This window comes from Thermobia domestica, chromosome 11 (genome assembly GCF_964235325.1).
Source record: "Thermobia domestica chromosome 11, izTheDome1.hap1.1, whole genome shotgun sequence".
NCBI classification, from domain to species: domain Eukaryota; kingdom Metazoa; phylum Arthropoda; class Insecta; order Zygentoma; family Lepismatidae; genus Thermobia; species Thermobia domestica.
The window spans coordinates 33,407,367-33,428,639 of NC_137464.1; the positions used below are offsets into that span (position 1 = coordinate 33,407,367).

At 35.4% G+C, this 21,273-nt stretch overlaps 1 protein-coding gene across 2 annotated transcripts in view; it reads right to left on the reverse strand.

Moving 5' to 3' along the window:
* LOC145664021 (synaptotagmin 1-like) overlaps positions 1 to 10,134 on the reverse strand; it is a 124,628-nt gene extending 114,494 nt beyond the window's left edge. For both annotated transcript variants that reach the window (XM_081730312.1, XM_081730311.1), the window contains exon 1: positions 9,867 to 10,134. The gene's annotated coding sequence lies outside the window, so the exon portion shown is untranslated. The remainder of the gene's footprint in view (positions 1 to 9,866) is intronic.
* Positions 10,135 to 21,273: the final 11,139 nt, after the last annotated feature.

Genomic DNA, 21,273 nt, shown 5'->3' on the forward strand with positions numbered 1-21,273 from the left:
ACCGGAATTTGTCCTTTATTGAGTTTGTCTGTAAGTTCTCGTACAACATTCATTCCGTGCCGTATCATAGCAACAGATTTATAGTGTTCCTTAAACAACGGAAGCAGGCAGCATATACTTGGCATTGCTGCAGAGTTTTCAGTTTTCGAGGCATGATGTACAGACCAAGTGCAAGTAGTGTCATTTTTTATGCATGCTTCAAGCCAACACTCCTCGTTTTTTTTCTTCTGCGAAAAATCCACTTCGTGGAAGAACTTTCTCTATAAACTGCGGGTTCTGTTGAGATAAAACTGGTTCCTTAGTAGTGATATAAGCAGGAGGTACTAGACCATAATTATCGGGGATAGCAGGAGTAGTTCTCACTTTTATATTCACATTACGTATTCAGTGAGACATGGCCACGTCGAATGCCAGAGTTATCCTTAGAAGGATGCTGGAAAATAGAAATGCTCGTACCATGAAAAGAATCATTTGATGTTGTGCTAGAAGGATTGTAGTCAAAATTATCTAATGTTGCAACGGTTAAAATACCTCGACGAAGAGTGGAAAGACAAGCACTGAGAAAGACTTGAAGATATTTCCTGTACACGTGTAGACGATATACAAATGTCTAGTGAATTGCAATTCATTTATGAGAGATTTTTTACGAGTTTTAGCATAAACGCTCAGATCAACATAGAGAGAAAGAGGTGGCTCGCCATTGCGTTTAGTATGCCTTGCTGCTTCTGTTTCAATATTGCCTGCTTTCTGATGGAAGTTATAAAATATAAATTGACTAATAGTTGAAGTTGCTTGACTTGCGTTGCTATCAGGGATGATAGATGAACCATAAAGTAACATTAACAGCAGCTATTAGTGAAGGAGGAACAGAATCTTCCTGGCAGTGATTCTCAAATTTTCGTGCAAAATGACTCTTGTGGTTTGCCATATCCTTTCGAAGCATCATAACAACACGACTTTGTGCCATAGCACCTTCATCAATGTCTTTCTCCAGCTCACTTATTATGTCAGATCCTTCTGAAAGCAAAACATCTCTGCCGGACAGATGAGCTGTTAGCTCTGGCCTGTGACGAAGATTCCTTTCACGAAATCTTGTACTATGAACTTCTATTTCTTCTGATTCAGGCTTCTTCATAATCGTCATTAACCGTGTTTTGTACAGTTTAAGAAGATCGCTCATTTTGAAAACAAGTCCTTTGTAATCGCTTTCTCGAATAGATTCAGTAATATATGTAAGTACATCGGCAAAAGCAAAACTTTCACATAATGTCCGACCGTTCCCTAGTTCATCTTCTGTGTGTTTTCTTTCTGCCTTATTATAAAAGCTAGATAAAGCTAGCAAAGTTTGCCTTATACTTTGCCTCTTGAGCAATCAAATCCCCGGCACTACAAATTCCTATAATTCTTTCATCGCCTAACTTTTCAGCGCACTCTGCGACACGAACAAAAGTTCTCTTTGTGGCAACTAAGCTCAATTTTCAAGCAGGTTTAGTACCACGTTTACAGAAAAAACAGATTTCATCTTTCAGTGGTTTATTCTCGGGCTAACGAGTTCTTTTGTTTAAGGGAGCTGACTCTTCTCTGTTCTCCGTGGATGATAAAATCTTGTGTTCAAATCTGTCTCATTTGCCCTTACTGTAATGTTTATAACAATTTTTGTGATATTTTGCCTGGAAAATATTTGCCACGTTATTACCACTTGTGAGTTCACTTATCAAATCAAAGGGCAAAAAGTTGGTAAAGTAGTTAATTTTAAAAATGCTTCCAGATTCCTACCTAAGGTAGAATATGCTGAGTTTCATCTGCTTGGATCCTTATTGTCTTTGGGAACTACAAGAGACTTGGTATCACCTTTTGATAGGGTACGCACTTATTCCAATTTATTACAGAGCTCACCTCCATTGAACTACCTCCAACAAGTTTTATTTTTTTCGAGGAAGTTGCGTTTTCCTACGATCAGTAAACATGATCAATTTAGACCACTTGATTTGAGACTATTTATCTTACATACTCCATAAATTAATTTACAATGCTTTAATTACAATAATTGTGATAGAAAAGTATATTTAGGACCCATGCTTAGTCTAGTGGCTTGCGCGCTTGCTTTCTGTGCGCGTCATTCCGGGTTGATTTCCAGTGGGGGCAGAATTGAACGAAAGTGGTTCAACTATAATCGGATTCCACTCTAATCAGTAGGTCCACGTCTTCTTTAGCCACCAAGGCGTAAACGTGGGACGTTAAACCCAAACAAACAAAAAGCGCATTTAGTATTATCAAAATTAATATTAAATTAGTAATTTATCAAATTTGTCACAACACCTACATTAGAAAACTAAACTGAAACCGATATTTAAAAATTGAATGAAGACTTTCGAAGATAAACAAGTATATAAGGATTACGATAAATATGATGTTTTCATGAATATATACAGTAAATTACTTTCTCATATTACCTAAAGTGGGGGACTATTCCGATCGGGAATGGAGCTTGAATCATCTGGTTACCGGCCAGGTATTGTACCACTTAAACTACCGAGACAATTTTTCTGCTGCTGATGATTCCTCTGGCTACTTCTTATAAGTAAATGGTTTCAAATTCCACGATTTGCAGAAGAGATTCTCCGATTTAAATTTCTTTCTTGTAGTGAAGTGCTTTCGCTTTCAATGCTTAAAAAAAAAAAAAAAAAAGTTCGTTTGGAAAACGCTGGGTTCGATCTCCAGTCAGTCTATGTATTATCCAATGGCATTTTCAATCACCAGGCATCAAGAAATCATACAAAGTAAAAGAAAACTTAATTACCGGTACATTAGATAATAACAATGTGCATTATAAGCAGATGTATGATTCCTAACTATTCCCGCCGAAACATTACACGGGATTTAGTTCATTGTTACTTTCAGTGACATACTTCGAGAATAGTGCTGTTGTTATTACTCCAAGTTTTTTTAAACACTCAGTTCTATTCGATTCTTTTGATGTATTTCGAAACATGATTTGGAGTTCATTCTTTCCCATACTTACTCTGTAGGGCAGAAGGATGGGGGAGAGAAAAACGTTTGTTATTACTTTGTCGTACTTGTTTATAAATCTAGATGCTTCAATCAATATTTCGAAAAAGACTTATCTTTATGGATCATAACACTAGTTAACAAATTTAAACTTTTTGTTTGTTACATGAGAAAAATCACCTGATCTTCCAGGAACTTTTTGCGCTGAATTCGAATATGCACTCGGTTTCTCTCCATCACGTACAGTTTTCCCGTAACAGAGGGATTTTCGGGAAATTCCCTCAAAAATTTCCCTTTTTCAGATATTTTATTCCCCTAGCTCCTGTCCCCTTACATATAGTAACATAGAAATTATACCTAAGTATACCTTGATTTATATTTAATAAACCCTAAAAGTTTCGTAAAAATCGCTTTGTTCTTTCTAGAGAAATAAATATATTTGTATGTATACTGTGTGCACTGTTTATTGCACCTGATAATAATGCTTTCAGATCTCCTGAGTTGGGGTAAAAACGATTTGCTTTATTACTACAAACACAGACATAAAAATGAAAATTTACAATAGTCAACAACACACTTGTATTGCTCTCTGTAAATTAGAAACGTGTATAAAAATAGAATGTACTTCCAACGTATATTTTTTTTAAACGTACAGTATATGTATATCTTAATACATATATATACAATTCTCCACGTTTTTTCGTTTTGTTCATGAAATGGTTATCAATATTTGTTATCAAATGTAACAGAATGCAAAAGAAAGAAAGAAGCTGATGACAAACATTATGAAGTGAAGGAATGGGAACCTAGAGTGAATTATGTACCTGGAGAATGCAACGTCAAATACGCTCCTTTGGTAGATCCTAATAAGATATTACTAGCGCCACTTCATATCAAGTTAGGACTTATGAAAAACTTTGTCAAAGCCATGGACACATCTAGTGAAGGTTTCAAGTATTTGCGAGATAAGTTCCCTAACCTGAGTGATGCTAAGATTTCAGCGGGAGTGTTTATTGGTCCCCAAATTAGGAAATTAATGCTTGATGATAGCTTTGACAGCAAGTTAAACAGTGCTGAGCTAGCTGCCTGGACAGCATTTAAGTGTGTTGTGCGCAACTTTCTGGGCAATAACAAAGCTGAGAGTTACACAGAAATCGTACAGGACATGATACAGAAATACAAAGAGTTGGGTTGTAGGATGTCTTTAAAAATCCACTTTTTGCACTCCCACCTCAGCTTCTTTCCTGCTAACCTAGGTGCTCTCAGCGACGAACAGGGGGAAAGATTCCACCAAGATATAATGGCAATGGAGAAAAGGTACCAGGGACGATGGGATCCTTCAATGATGGGGGACTATTGTTGGGGTCTTGTTAGAGAATGCAACATTTCTTACAAAAGAAGGAAGTAGTGTACGTTTTTGTAACCCAATGGAAGTTTCATATATTGTGATAGTTTTGATTGTCTTTTCATGACCTTTTGGTACATTTGTATTATTGTTTATTGTAAATTGTCACACTTGTAAATTATATTGTATTATATTTTATATATGTGTTTGTGGTAATAAAGCAAAACGTTTTACCTCAACTTAAGAGATCTGAAAGCATTACTATAAGGTGCAATAAACAGTACACACAGTATACATACGAACTTATTTATTTCTCTAGAAAGAATAAAGCGATTATTACGAAACTTGGAGGGTTTGTTAAATATGAATCAAAGTATATTTAAGTATAATTTCTATGTTAGTATATGCAAGGGGACAAGATCTTGGGGTGTAAAATAAACGAAAAGGGAAATTTTTGAGGGATTTTCCCGAAAATCCCTCTGTTAGGGAAAATCGTACGTGATGGAGAAAAACCGAGTGCATATTCGAATTCAGCGCAAAAAGTTCCTTTAAGAACAGGTATTTCCTTTTATGTAAAAAACCTTTGTTAACTAGTGTAATTAATGGCCGCCATATTGGATTCATATAACCGGGCTAGGTCAGGCTGTCTCGTGCCCTGGTGAAAATGAGACTTATGAAGAACACATCACAAGAGAATGATTTGTTTCGTACAATGCAGCATCCATCAGTGATGTTTTATTATGGTAAATGAACTCTCGTTTGAAATTTGGGAAAATCAATCGACTCAACGTGAATCTTTAAATTGTCATAACTTCGTTGTTTATTAACCAATCTGAATAAACTATACACCAAAAGAAAGATAACTTAACACTCCTTAAAAAGTTATACGACATCTTTTTCGATAATCCCAGTCGTTTACTTGTTATTTTAAAAAATATGAGTAAACTCCATCATAAGAAATGCGAAGTTCCAAATTAAATAATTTCTGTATGTGTTAATTTCAGTGTTAGGTAAAAACGTTTGCTAATTTATTAGATCCTGTTATCTTCTATGTCGTTTAGTTTTTGAATTGTGAAGATTGAGCTATTAGTTAAGGAAATATAAGCCTCTAAAACCAACACTATGAATTCGCAGAGGCGGCCATCTTTGATAGCCGCCATAGTGAATTCTGGCCACCTGTCAGAGTGGGGCCACTTCGATTCCTGCTTAGTTGGATCAGGGGAACAACATATCCGAGTGGCACCTTTTTAACACAAAGTGCAGGGTTTGCCCATTTTCCCCCCTTAAGCTCCCCTACTATGATATACCTTCAGATGACGCACCAGTTACAATTTACACATCCGTGGCTATACGATCAGTTTTAAAGTTATGGAAACAGTGCCGTAACTTAGTTTTTTTGGGGGGGAGCATTAATACGAGAATTTGGGCCTTCTAGAAAAGTTGTTTTTCTAATTCTTGGGCCTCCTATTTCTATCTTTCTCTTACTCTTTATGGGCCCTCCTGCACGGCAAGGTCTGCGGGACCGTTAGTTACGCCCTGGGCCCGTTCCATACAAGACAAATTAATTGAGAGGACAATATTGACAAATCTCAAAGCCATACAAATAAATCTTATTTCTGAGGCCCCTAATAGTAGACATTTTTTACTGAAATGGACCCACGACTCATTATTGTTTTATTTACCTTTTGTGTGTTGTTTTGTTTATGTAATGGAGTAAACCTGTTTGATGATTCATTTACAATTTCATGTTCGTATCGTACATCGTGGAGTAAGAAAATTTTGTCTCAAAATGGGCCCTCCTCGAACGGCGGGCAGCTTCCCCGCGCGGGGGCAATTGCCCCCTGCCCCCAATAAGTTACGGCTCTGCATGGAAATCATGTCATATGTCGAACATCAGAAGACTGGAAAGAAATTTCCTCAGACCTTGCAATTGAACAGAGTATGATGCGTGTTATCAAGAGTAGAAGAGGGTTAACCCACGGCCGTGGAATGACACAAAACACGTTGGACACATGGATTCAATGTATACATAATTGGAGAGATGCATTCTGCTGTGACATCTTTGTGCCAACAGAGTGCACAACATTGCGAGCTATTGCCATCACGTATGAAGAGGAACCGGAGTGACCTAAGACTGATACAATTGCTGAATAAGCATCAACCTTTTTCAGTGTACGACTTCTTGTTGCGCACAGGCGTTATAGCAGGAGTTGATGACAAAGTGAACTGTGACAATACATATGATGTTGGTAATGGAATACGTTACAAGTTACATGGCAAACCTTGGAATGCAGTTAGATTGAAGAAGACCGACCAAGCAAAAACATTACAGCATGTAGGCAAAGGTAATAGTATTGGTAATAGTATTCATTATTTCGACAATTCAACTCTCTTCTGCGCGACCACACACCACACTCCACTGAAATGGAAATTCACGCAGATATATTTTAATTAATTTTGCAGTAAGGAATCAGAAAACAACAATTCGATTTTTTTAAAGTTGACTCAGGTACACTATTGGTGAAAGCGCTGGGAGACATTCTTTTTACAAAATTGCAAACTACGTTTGAAAATATTGAACTTTTATTCTCATCCATGTTCACCTCACGGCTCACATACATATTTTACCCATTTGCCTTCTCATGCCGAACTTTTGAGTCACCCTGTGTATAACCATCTGTTCCAGTATTGACATTTCAACACATTTTGATTATAAATTGCCACTGTCTTGTTAGGACGAAATATATATTGTACTTCGTGAATAAAACAACTTTTGTGTGTACTAACTGGTATTACTTTAATAGCAGTATTTGTTTCAAAACGCAATTTTGAGTTACAACTTCAACCCGGAATATCTCTAATTTCGCAAACTTTCAGATTTTAGCATTCTCTGGTTAATTCACTCATAGCTACCTGATCTGATATCCCAAAGAACATTTCAATAGTATCTAGTTCCGAGTCAGCCTCTAATCTTACCCTACTAATATGTGTCTCTCTTGAAGACATCAATCTCTTGCTTGCTGTTGAAATACTCGTAAGTCAAGGAAAAGACGGCAGTTCATTACCATAACGAAAAACACAAATATTTCACGACAATACATATCGTTAAAAAAGAGAATCAAAATTTCATTTAAAAAAAAGGCTATTGTTTACTTTGAAACTTAAGAATTTTTCCTACTGTTTAACTTAAATAACAATTAAACCTAACCAAAACTCGTTATTATTACATTGTCAATATACCCAGTGGCGTATTTAGGGGGGCTTCCGGGCTTAAGCCCCCCACATTATTTACTTACTATAGTAAAGTATATGAAATATCTTGCATAATTTTCACATTTTCAGGCAAAGCCCCCCCGAAACAAAATCGTAAATACGCCACTGAATATACCACTGTCGAAACTGTAATACAGATTAGTAATAAGAATGTGTGTACTTTGATCATATATTATTTTTATTTAAGTTATATTCAGTTTCCAAGCCGGAATGAGCAGCAATCTATTTTGAACTTGAAATCAATCGAGAATGGAAAGGTTTATGCATTCCCTTAATTTTCAATAAGATACATTCCACGGCAAGTTTCATAGAATTTTAAAAAATACTACTATTGTTATCATGAAATGTGGCTAGCTTTCTCTTTTGAATGTTGAGAATTATCCCCTTTGCTTGGAATTAAAATCGATAATGGATACGAGAGAAGAATTTAATTAATATTTCACCAATTTAAAAGATATCATTTCCTCACTTCTACTGTGCGTAGCACCATTAGTTTCATTTCAAAAGATGCTGAATATAAATATTTATCTTGGTTTTCTTTTCTTCCTTTTAATCTTCCAATTCCTCCATTAATACAGTAATAATAATAATAATAATAATAATAATAATAATAATAATAATAATAATAATAATAATAATAATAATAATAGGACACGGTGATTTAGTACTAGAAATGAAATGAAATCTTTCAGTTTAACGTCCTACGATTATGTCCTTTAGGCTAAGGGAAACGACGATTAAGGGAAGTGAATGATGATAGAAGAATTGGTGGAATGAGAACATGGGAGGAAACGGGTGTGTCCCCAAGATGTTGTCCACTACAAACTTATTTAGTCAGGGATCGAACCACGAACCCCATGCACAAGAGGTATGTGCTTTACTACTGAGCCACCATGACTCCGAACTCAGTGGTAAACATTTACCTCTGCTAAGAGAGGTCCCTGGTTCAATCCCCAGCTAGGGGAGCTCGTGGTGGACATCGTTCTCGTGGGGTTTTCTCGAGGTCCTCTTGTTTCTTTCCACATTTTCATTCAACTTTTTTCATATCCATTCATGTTTGTTAATTAACTGTGTACTTTAGCCTAAAGAGCACGATCGTTGAAAGAAAAACCAGAAATTTTATTTCAATAATAATAATAATAATAATAATAATAATAATAATAATAATAATAATAATAATAATAATAATAATAATAATAATAATAAATAATAATAATAAAAGTTATTGATCGTGGAAAAGCATTAAGCTTAAATGAATTCTAACAATTTCCGGGTTGTATCCATACACTTCAAGAATTCTTCAAATATCTTAGAAGAATTAAGAATATTCCTTCATATACTTAATTTGTTTAACGTATTGTATGGAAGGTTACAAAAATTACTTAAGGTATACCTATTTTCAATATTATATTAAAATATTATTAATATCCGAGAAATGTAAGCATGTTTAAAAAGGCCATTAATATTTTTAAAATACACTTGAGCCCTGTATAGAAAATTCGTTACATAATAATCATAATATTTATTTCTGAGTAGCATTCTATATGTGATGTTTTCTTAGTGAAAATGAAACACTGTTCCATTTGACTCCTGCAGATTAGATAATTTCAACACTTAGTTAACTAGTATCTCGTCTTCATGATTTATTTAATATTATCATTTTCTAATGTCTTAATAAATGTTTAGACTGCGGTGTTTATCAACTATAAATAGAAATTCTCAACTTTATAATTTTAGTTTTGTAATTTTGACACCAAACTAAGTTTTAATCATATACTCTTGAAATTTCTGTACTAAATATACTTAAATATTTCCTTGATAAAAATAAATAAAATATCAAACTATTTATATCAAACAGAAATATTTATATCAATATCAAATATCAAACATAAATATCAAACTATTTATTTCTAACTTTTCTTATAAGTTGCAATTTCCAAGTATTTGGACTATTTTTCATTGAGCTTGCAACGAAATCGCATAAAAATTGTGTTAAGATTTTCAGTAGATAATAAAAAAGTACAGAAGTATTTGTGAGATTATCTCCTACATTTCATCTCATTTTAATTTTAAATTAGACTTACGTAACACAAAATAACATAAGAAAACCCCACACTTTTTTTATCGATAAAAATAACCAATTCTCTATCACTATAGCCATGCAATCTACGATTATAGCATAGTTTTGAGTTCTCAAGCACAAACACATTTACACACAATATTAATGTATATAACTTACCACGGATATTCTTTGGTATGAGATTTTTTCAATCAGAAACCGAAGACATAGGCTTTATTTCATTTGACAACTTCTATTTCACTGTTAGCTCGCAAGTAAACGAAACATTAAAAATTGATCCCTATCCCACATTGAAATCTAGGATATGTAAAACGAACAGTTCTCTAATAATACAATTTGGACCACTTTTCTACTATCTGTCACATGCGAAATATTTTTCGACCTATCCCGTAAACCTTAAAACACAGCTGTGCTCGAGGTTTATTGGAAAAAGACAGACAGCGCCTCTACAGGGAGTTGTACGTACTATAGAAATCTATCTCGCTAGCGCAGAACAGGGTCGGATCAATATCCTTAACTTGCAAACCTTTTCCCAGGATTGTGCCTGTTAGAAATGTAATACGGAGAAAGATGTGGTTACGTGAACATAAAATGAGGCGGATAATCAATGTCAAATAAGACATAATGTTCACTTATTAATTGTGCAACGTTATTATTATTATTATTAGAACATACAGTAACACAAATTGGTTTATGAGCTGTAGCATCACATTCAATATTGATAAAAACCAGAATGTCATGCTCTGCTCCAAATAGACCTGTTTCAAATAGTGGACATATAATAATAATAATAATAATAATAATAATAATAATAATAATAATAATAATAATAATAATAATAATAATAATAATAATAATAATAATGTGTGCTTTTCACCATAAGTTTCATGTTGGGGCGGATGATTGAACATTCAATGGGAGACGCTGATGGTGTCTGGTTCGATCCTAGTCCATCTTAGCTTTCAGCTGTAAAAAGGCATTCATTCTCAAAGTAATTACGTTTCTTCTCATTTTATTACATCATCATCAACTATCTTCATTATCCAATCACACTTGCATTTATTATCCTGTAGTTTTAGATGTTAGCTATAAAGATTTTCTTTTCTTTGTCTTTTTTAATTTCTTTCTCTAAGATTACTAATGTGAAAGAACAAGTCTTGAATTTAAATTCATCATCTCACTATATGCCTTATGAGATTTAGAGATTACCTATCAGGATTGACGAATTCAATTGTCGACTCTCTAAACAGAGACATATCCGCCAAATTTTGTTCAAAAGTATGCAAATGTCTTCGTACAGTCGCCGACAAAAGTGGGTGCACATATACACAATTTCTGTTCTTAAAATATTTCAAAATAAATAAAACTCTTTTGGTCTGTATTACTGATTTTTTTTCGTGTTATAGCAAATGGCTCACAATTCGAAATTTCTGAGGTGGATAGAGGAAGAAGAAGCAAGAGTATGCAAATTTTCATCATACTAGAGTATTATTGGAAATAAGGATTATAATAATCAAAAAAACAAAAACTTTTACTTATATTTAAAACTTTGAAGTTTAGAGCAGAAAATATTTCCATGTACGTAAAATAGTTTCAACGCAGCAACATAAAATCTTGAATATGCAACTGTGTGTACTCTGCTGTGGGACAAAAGTACGAATGTGAAGCGGCAAAAGTACGTACTAAGAAAATTACACACAAGCCACAAATAAAATGATCAATTCTTTCATAAGATATGCAGTGCTCATTCCACCAAACTGTGCATTTGTTACATTTAAGCCAATCTTTCCTTAGAGAATCACTGTAGATGAGATCCCACCCTCGACACTTACATAAGATGTTATCATGTTTCTTCTTTACACCGTTGCAGGGTGCGAATTGGCGGGGGGGATGCCAGGGATTTCCCCCCCTGCCAAAAATCTTTCCCACCCTGGAGAAGAAAAATTTTATCCCTGGCAGGGATAACTTTTCCCCCCTCTGGAGTATTTTTAAGTGGACATAAAGATAAGTAGGTCTACTTTGCGTAGCTAACCTAAATATTACTTGAGTGAAAATTTATGAAAGATCTCACATCTCAACTGTTTTGTACTTGTTAGTGTATATATATATATATGGGGGGAGGACTGGGGGTGCGCATATAGGTGAAATTCATCCCTCCCTAGGAAAATTTTTCAATTCGCACACTGCACCGTTGAAAGTACTTTTCATACCAGATTTCTTTGTCCTTAATGCTCTTCCACTTGATATGACTCTTGGTAGCCTTTAAACGATTCTGTTTTTAAGACTAATTCTGCTTTAAAAGTGATTGTGTTATATTTGAGACTTTCCACCAAATAATTTGCCTTTGATATTTGAATAATATGGCTAATGGTGGAGGGTTTGTTATAACTAGTGGAGAATATAACGTCGACGGTCTATGAGTGATAGTGTTCTTTGATTATGGTCGTTGAATTTCAGGAGACTTTTATACATTATTTTCAACTGAAGGAATATTTTCGCCACGAGAGCCATTTCTTCAGACTATGTTTCGTGAGCTTATATAGTAGATGAAAAAAAAAATGCATCAGTCAAGATGTTTCCATTCTGTGGAATAATATCATGTCACATAAAACCAGTGACAGTATTTCCATTGGTTGCAACCTTATAATAGGTTTAAGCTGCAACTTGAAACTGTGTGATAGGTCGTAATAAATGATATATCGTTCACTTATCGCAAACTGCCGAATACAACATTCTCGGAGTGTCGAACGAAGCTCGGTCTTGAGGTTGAAACTCAACGTTACAATATCATTTTTACTACAGAAATCAATGCAGTGAATAGAAATGTGAGATGCACGATTGTTCAGAATCGAGAACACTTCTTGGAAAAGGAATTTGAGTGCACATGTTACTGGAAATGGTGTAACAATTCTAAGAAAAGTTCAGCGTTTATGAAGCCAGAGTCAGACACCATTGCTAATGTACCACATGGAAACTAATTGAGTAATTTTTCCTTATCTCCGTGGAAAAATTAAAGCTGGTTGAATGCAATTCCCATACGCACTAATGCAAGATAGCTGTAACTGTAACACTTCGATCGGCAGACATTACTTTCTTAACAACTGACTTACCTTTCGTTAACAGAACTTCTGTAACTTCGTTGGGAAGTGTGTTGAAACATCCACATCGTAAATGTTTCTTAAGAGCAAACAGTCCTTTTCGACACAAGTTGCAAGGTTTGAAAAGAAATATTGCATTTTTTTACTTCCGGAAACTCAACACATTGCCTAAACTGATACCAATAAGTGACACATAGGTAATTCACAAATTATGATTGAGACTTATGTAGCTGTTAGTTTCCGCTGACAATTGTTTGCAATTGTGGATCAAGTATAGTAGTGGAAATTATCGGCAACGACTTCAAATGTTCATCAGTTAACTTGGATCTGTAAAATTTTTTTTTTTTTTATTTTGGAGGATGTTTTTCACAGATAAGAAGTTCCGAGAGTGGAAAGAATGCCACGAGCAAATTTATGCAACTGATCAAATTGTGTGAGTAGAACACTTATAAAATTTCACTTATAAATTTAAATATTTTTTCTTTAAAAATATCGCTACACTACAAATCAATCATTTCCATTTGAGGCATTAAAAGGATTCTGTGTCGGCGCTAAAAGGATTTTGAAAAGTCTTGAAGTCGTTTGCAATAGCATCAAAATCTAAAAATGAGACTCAAAATGTATTTTTAAAGCACCTAAAGCTATTGCAAAATTTTCCGGAAACGGACTATCAGTTTCTTGACGGAATGTTTGGCATGTATTAAAATCCGTGAAACTTTTTTTTTTTCAGTCGGGATTGAAACAAAATATTTCTTTTCAAAAGGACTTAATGTGAATATATTGCAAGGATCCCCACATCACAACAGACGCATGTGCCAGCTCAACCGTGCTAATGATTACAAACAACCTAGCAGACAACAGGCCAACACGGAAGACACCGAGGAACACCGAAAGCAGACGGACCTCACAGAAGGACCCGAGGAGAACAAATAAAAGGAGGAACACCGGGGACCCACCATCAGTCGACCAACTGATCGCCTAACCTTTACCTTCCTATGTTGTTATGGACTAGGAGCACCTCTTCCTTACCCTATGTCGCACTGGGCTAGGGATTCATCTTGAACTTATAATCCAAGTCTAACCTACAACCTACCAAAGTGTTCTGGAAACTGCCATGAGTGGAAGGGGGACCCGGCAAAACATTTAGTATTCCTTCACTTGGTCATGGAGGAAGAGACATTGAATTAGAGACACTTGTATTGATTATATTATATTTTGTAATAAAACTTGGTGAAGGGGAAAAGACACCGGGTCTATCATTTGACTCTACCAAAACATTACATGGTGTAGGCACCGGAGTTTTGTACGGGGCGCTCTTTTTCTTAACTTTTTATCTAAACACTGACAAGGTTGGTATCATAATTCAACTATATTTGACATAATCCCTCCCTGCCTCCCTCTCTTCTTACCATTCCTGAGTGCAATTTATGCCGGAAACTGGGTCAGGTAAACGGACGTACAGATCAAGAGACACAAATATGACAGAGGGTGCATCGAATTTATCCTTTAGTATGCCACATTTAACGAAGTATGCGGGACACGTGCACGAGAACCGGACAGGTTTTTTATGCTATTCGACCATATGGCAGCAATGCAGGCATGGTCACCGGCTAAGAAAAAGGAAATTCTACCAATATATTTACAAGACACGGCACTAGATCTTGTTTTACAGCTTAAAAATCAAAATCAATTTGATACAATGACATATGACAATCTAAAATCTAAGTTAGTAGCTTTATGTAGACCAAAAGTCCCATCGTATAAAGCAGAACAGGAATTGTTTGAGGTACAACAGGGAATGGACGAGCCAATAGACTCGTACTTTTTACGTAAACTTTGAGCAATAAGGCAGTTATTACCGGAAGCGACTGAAGAACAAAAGATCCACCATTTATCTTTGGGTTTGCAGAGGGATTTCCTTAATAAGATATCATTAGAAAGGTTTGCAACGGTAGAAGCGCTACAAAATAAATTAAACACGCTGGAAGCAGCTAATGATCTTTTAAGGAAAAGAGAACACGCATAGCTATCACAAAAATTACATATGTTATACGGCCAGAATAATATACCTAACCTGCATAATACATCCTATGGCCTATCAACCGAACCAAAGTCAATATATCATGGACAACAGTTATACCATCATACCTATCCTGTGCAGATGCAACCTGTTACACAACCAATGAACAGCTACATACCTGGATATCAACAACAAAATAATCCTTCCATGGCAATTCTTCAACCCAACCCTCAAGAAATTCAAACCTCAAGCCAGGAACCTAAGACCGTTTCCCACCAAGAGCAAAATCCTCCACAAAGTGATATCTCTAGCTTGGCCAATAAAATGGCAGAATTGTCGCTGGGGAAACAGGAGGAGAAATAGCAATAACAACGGGAAGGACAATCAGCAGGCTACGGAAGATCAAATTTTGGTGTGCGCAATAGCTGCCTCGGTGTTCCTGGTTGTAATTTTAAATTAAAGTCATCCAAATGTTTAGTTAAATCTGTTTAAAATGCTAATTTCCATAACCACTCAATGTTGTATAACTCAGCCAGAGAACGATTCTTTTCATTCAAGAAAATTTTGATTATTGTTCGGAACTCAAAAAATCGCGTTGCAACTTTTTCACAGCTAAGTCAGTATACTATAGTATAATATGGTAAGTCATTTTCTCCAATCTCTTCAATAAACTCGCGGAATTGATTATGATTGAACATACGTACGTCATCTGATATAATTAATAGCTGAAATGACTGGCTTTAAAACTTCTGACATATCAAAGCATTTTCCACACAAAGACTATTGATGAATGATGAATACAATTAATGGTTTTGAACTACCGTCATTTTCTACGGCCTTTAATACCAGAGCAACGACACCTTTATTTATTCCACACATGTTTTTGCACCATCAGTAGTGATACACCTTAATATTTTTCCATTGAAATTTGTTTTTCTGAGCAGCATTTTTTAACTTCTTTTAAAATATCTTCTGCTGTGGTCGTGCCGTGAGTGCTGTGAATGTCAAGAAACTCTTTAATACACTTCATAAATTTTATCTATCCTTTGAATAAAAAGTAACACCTGAGCAGCATCTGAAATATATCGTCCCTCTCGAGACAAAATGGCGTATCTCATTTCCTTAATTTTTCCAGGAGACAAGTTTTAAATCTTTTCTCATTATTCATTCTATCGTCTTATTTTAAAATTAATTTGATCTCCTTCGTTTCAGGTATATAACTTACGAGATCAAATTAAATTTTAACAGAACATGATAGAATAAATTGTGGGAAAAAAACTTTAAATTTTTCTCCTGGAAAAGTTGAAAAAAAAATAAGATATGCCCTTTTGTCTCGAAAGGGACGATATGTTGGTTCATTCAGGGCCAAAGAGAATCATCCCTAGTGTCGATTTCTGTCAGACAATTGAGTTAAGGGGGCAGACTACTAAATATTTTTCAAAAGCTAACAATTTTTCTTTTGACAGTTTTTCGTAAATGAAAAGAGATAATGAAATGTAACTTACCTCAATAATAGATAATGTTATTCTACGTACACCCGAAAATACGAATCGGAAGAATTTTCAGTGTTGCCATCCATAGAATTACAGTGTGACCAGAATTTGAATCACCCAAAAATCTAGGTTAAGGCAACGACTACAAAAATGAACTCAACGGTGATCACGCTGTCTGTGTTTTTTGTTAACTACTTTTTAAATAATATTTATATTTATTCTGTAATAACTTACATACGTTAGTACAAAATAAATACAAATATTATTTAAAAGTAGTAAGCCAGGAACACAGACAGTATGATAAGTCATCAATTACCGTTGAGTTCATTTTTCTAGTCGTTGCCTTAACCTAGATTTTTGGGTTATTCAAATTCTGGTCACACTGTAATTTCTATGGATGGCAACACTGAAAATTCTTCCGATTCATATTTTCGGGTGTAGAATAACATTATCTATTATTGAGGTAAGTTACATTTCATTATCTCTTTTCATTTACGAAAAACTGTCAAAAGAAAAATTATTAGCTTTTGAAAAATATTTAGCAGTCTGCCCCCTTAATATACTTTCTGTAACATCATCTAGTCATCGAGTCACAAATTTTATTGACAAGCTGATGCTTTTATATAAATTAACTTTCTCTACACACATTTCTCTGCTGCTGCAATGGACAATCCTTGATTAATTCGCCATCAGCAAATGTTTTCCCATGTTTCGCTTTTGAATGAGCCATGCGGAAAATAGCACAAGTTGTTTCTTCTTGTTCAGCATTTACTTTCTTAAACAACCATTGCTTAGATTTCAATCGCTTTTCAAAGATTCATATTTTTCTAATCATAGGCTTCCTGCAGGCACGTAGCCAGGATTTCGTGAAGAAGGGGGGGGGGGTCAGTGACATGAAATATTGTGGTCATCACAAAAGGGTCTCGATCATTCTAAACTATTTTACTGGAACATATATTGGTTCGTTTAGCCAGGATTTCGTAACGGGGGGGGGGGGGGAAGAGAAGTGACATGAAATTCTGAAGGCCCACAAGCTCGATCAATCTAAATTACTTTACTATCAACATATATTGGATTGTTAGCACAATAAAAGAGGATATGTTGGCAAGTATTTTAATAACAAACTATGAAGAAATTTCGAGCAAAATAATAATAAAAAAAGTATTGAAAAGGATTTTACAATATTTACGTCCTTCTCCTGTTTATTCAAATATAACAATTTTCCTTTCGTTATGACCTCAATTATTATAAAAAGTACACAATACTGTCTTGTAAACTATCTTCTAATATAAATAAAATAAAGAATTTGTTTGTGTGTTTTTCTGTCTGTGTGCGGCCTGGGGACCAGACGAGTGGAACGAGAGTTACCAAATTTTGGATAGGGATACCTTGGTCCAGGCCCCAGATCAAGACGGAGCGGTTTTTTTAAATTTCGAAACAGGGGGGTCTCAGGGGGGCGTTTACCGGAACCGGTTACCAAATTTTAGTCACGAATACCTTGGTCCAGGCTCCAGACCAGAGTTAAACGTTTTTGTCGAAATTCGAACCAGGCGGGGTCTCAGGGGGGCGTTTACCGGAACATGTAAAAGTAGTAGAAAATGACCGATATTTATTTATTTATTTAACAATCACCACATACAGCTCAGAGGCCACTTTACACTGGATATCCAACAACATTAACAATGGAAAGGATTTAGGAAGGTATCGGCCAGGGCCTGTTTAGTAGATGCCATCCCGGCATTTGCCTGGTAGGACTGAGGGAAACCCTGGAAAATCTCACTCAGGATGGTCGGCAGCGGGATTCGAAACCACGATCTCCCGAATGCAAAGCCAACGCTCTACCACTTGAGCTATTTGTGTCGAATTCATATTTTCGCGGTCGCTGAAATCAATGGTGAAACTCGGATCGCATTAACTTCCAAATTCACGCTATTCGGCTCCGGGCCTTGGGTCACCGGAGGGGGTGAGATACCAAGACATATAAAAGTAATCCAAAATGACCGATATTAGTGTCAAATCCATAGTTTTCGCGGTCGCAGAAATCAATGGTGACAGTTCCATTAGCGATGACTTACAAATTTAGTTACAATTGTATGCGGGCCAGGAGTCAGCGGGGGGTGGATACCGAGACATGTAAAAATAGCCCAAAATGACCGATATTAGTATCAAATCCATAGTTTTCGCCGTCGCTGAGATCCATGGCGATACTCCCACAGGCGTTGACTTCCAAATACAGCCCCTGTGCGAAGCATGTGTATATTCAACTAGTTTTACAATATATACGTTCCTTTCTCTGTTGAATCAAATGCTAACAGAACTTTCTTTCAACATAAATTTTTGTTTTTATTATTCCGTGAACTATTGTCGGCTCCAAATGACAGGTTAAAGGAGCAATAGAAAATTGTCCTTGAAATAACATGTTTGATACTGCAAGGATGCGATGACGAAAAATTATGATTTAAAATGTCCATGCTGTTACACAACGGCACTTATGCTTTCGAAAGCTTGAAATCTCCCTGACTAGTAGCAGAAATTCTGAGAATTCCATAACTTTTCTTGAAATTTCAAATTCCCTGACTCTTCCAGAATATCTCGCTTACCTCGTCACCATATTGCAAGTAATACAAATCTCCTCATAAGAAAGAGTAAGCAAAAGCTTCGTGTAGTTTTCTTTTTAATTTTTAACGCTGATCCTTCTTTTCGTCATTTCATTATGTTTTATCCTTCCTTAATTTTTTTCATTTCTGGTCTCGAAGGGGGGGGTCCGGACCCCCCCCCTTGGATACGTGCCTGCTTCCTGTAAATTTGGAATAATTCTGAAATGTTTAGTCTCATCATAATGACGTTTCATGATGTATTCTTTGAGGACTGATATTGTTTCATTGCAAATTACACACATTGTCGTATTCTTATTACTTGATTCAATCATGAAATATTGGTATTCCCATTGTCCTTTAAATGTTCTGCACATTATCTATATTTATACAAATCCACACAAAAGACAGGTAACTTCAAATCAAAATAATACTAACTAATACCATTACAAGCCGGGGTTCTGACGTAGATAGAATGCACTGGTTTTATCTACACACAATGAAACACATTGTAGTTTCACTTAAAAAAAAAAAAAAAAACTATAGTTACAAAACATACTAGTAGCATTATATTTCACTTTTCAGATCGCACTTGTCGCTCCGAACTCAAAATTTGAAACTTTCCAACTCTCGGTTGTCTCCCGTATTTAAACCACGAGTCCTCGCGGCGTACAACATATTCGAAAACACTCGAAAGTACTCAAATCTTCCAGACAAGCGATCATACAGAAGAACTGTTCCAGAACACTTTCTATTTCTGCTACTCCCTACAAGATGGTGCTGTATACCTCGACTAACCAAGCATAATTGATGTCTTGCGTAATTCCGAGAAGATGAATCATATAATAAGAAATTACGAAGAGAAACAGATTAAATATAAGATATATTTGCTCTCTCGTAGTACCTCTTACTGATGTCGTACTTGTTACGTGAGAAATTAACTGAAGATTGTACAGAGGTCATCTCTAGACCATGCTGGAAATAAATGTTAATCCAATGATCCCTCTAGCAACACAGATAGTACGCGAAACAGTGAGAAACGTCAGCTTAGCCAACTGCCAATATTGGTCCTACATTGTAATCGGCCGCTTAGCCAACCATTTGCCAACCAACCAATTTAATTGTTAACGTAACTCTTGAAGCAAGTTTGGAATTGGAAATGCGATGTCGAAACCCTTGGATAAAGGATGGAAAATTTTGATTAGCCAATATATACTTTAAACTACGCTGGGCCAACGTACCTTTACATTTGCAATTCCCAACCATGCAGATCATAAGCTTACGTTGAGCTTCCTAAGTATGCTTCTAGGGCCTGATATAGCTTTTCTGATTCCTACACATTACTGGCTAGAGAGAAAACACAACCTTCTGAAACGTACCTAAATTATTTGGGATACTTTTTTCTTTTACAAAATAACATGGGTACGACGAAAACCAGAAAGTTCTAAAATACTCACTCCCACCAATGATATATTTTGGAAAAGGAAAATTGTTCCATGTTCCGGATTAAATAACTATTGCGAAAGAGCAGAGTAATTTAACTAACTTCATTCAAAAGTTTTCGTCAATGAAGTTGGTCACCATCAGTTTCGTTGAAAACTTGCAAACTTACAGAAATTAAGCGTATTTTGAAGCAACAACTATTATAGATTGTAACGTATGCATTTCTAATGCAATAACTGCTATTACTAGCATGTCAGCTTGGATCTTATAAATAGTATATATCAGACTCATGGTTATATGGCTAACTTACGCAGTTTTGCGTGGGAGACCTGGGTTCGATTTTCTGGCGAAAGTGATTCTAACTGTACGTTAAGATATAGATGTCATCAGTATTGAAAAGGATATAAAGCTCAAAACAAATCAACCAAATGATACATAGTAAAGACTATTCCTGCATATGTAAAACATTATATCATACATATCTAAGTTTGCCATTCGCGCTCTATTACTTAAATGTTCTAAAGTAATTTCAACATCGTAATTACCTACAAACACTATGACATATTCTTTATTCTTTCCATCTTTGCAACTAAGACATTAGAAAATAAGATCGTCAAAGCAAAACAAAACAAGACACAGAACTTGTATACCATCTCACCCCTGCCGGTCTTAGTTCTGGCTTCACAAACAAATTCATCCTGCTACTACGTTTTGACCACGAAGGAATCGGAATGAGGTTGTGATTATGTCTTCTCTCTTGTTTCATACTTTGCAACATGTATCATATATATATATATATATATAATGAACCATTAATGGGAATTGGGAATTTCAAGATTGAAGGGCAGATAATTTAACAAGATAAGGTATGCAGATGATACGGTTATTATAGCCAGAAACGAAGAAGGACTGCAGAAG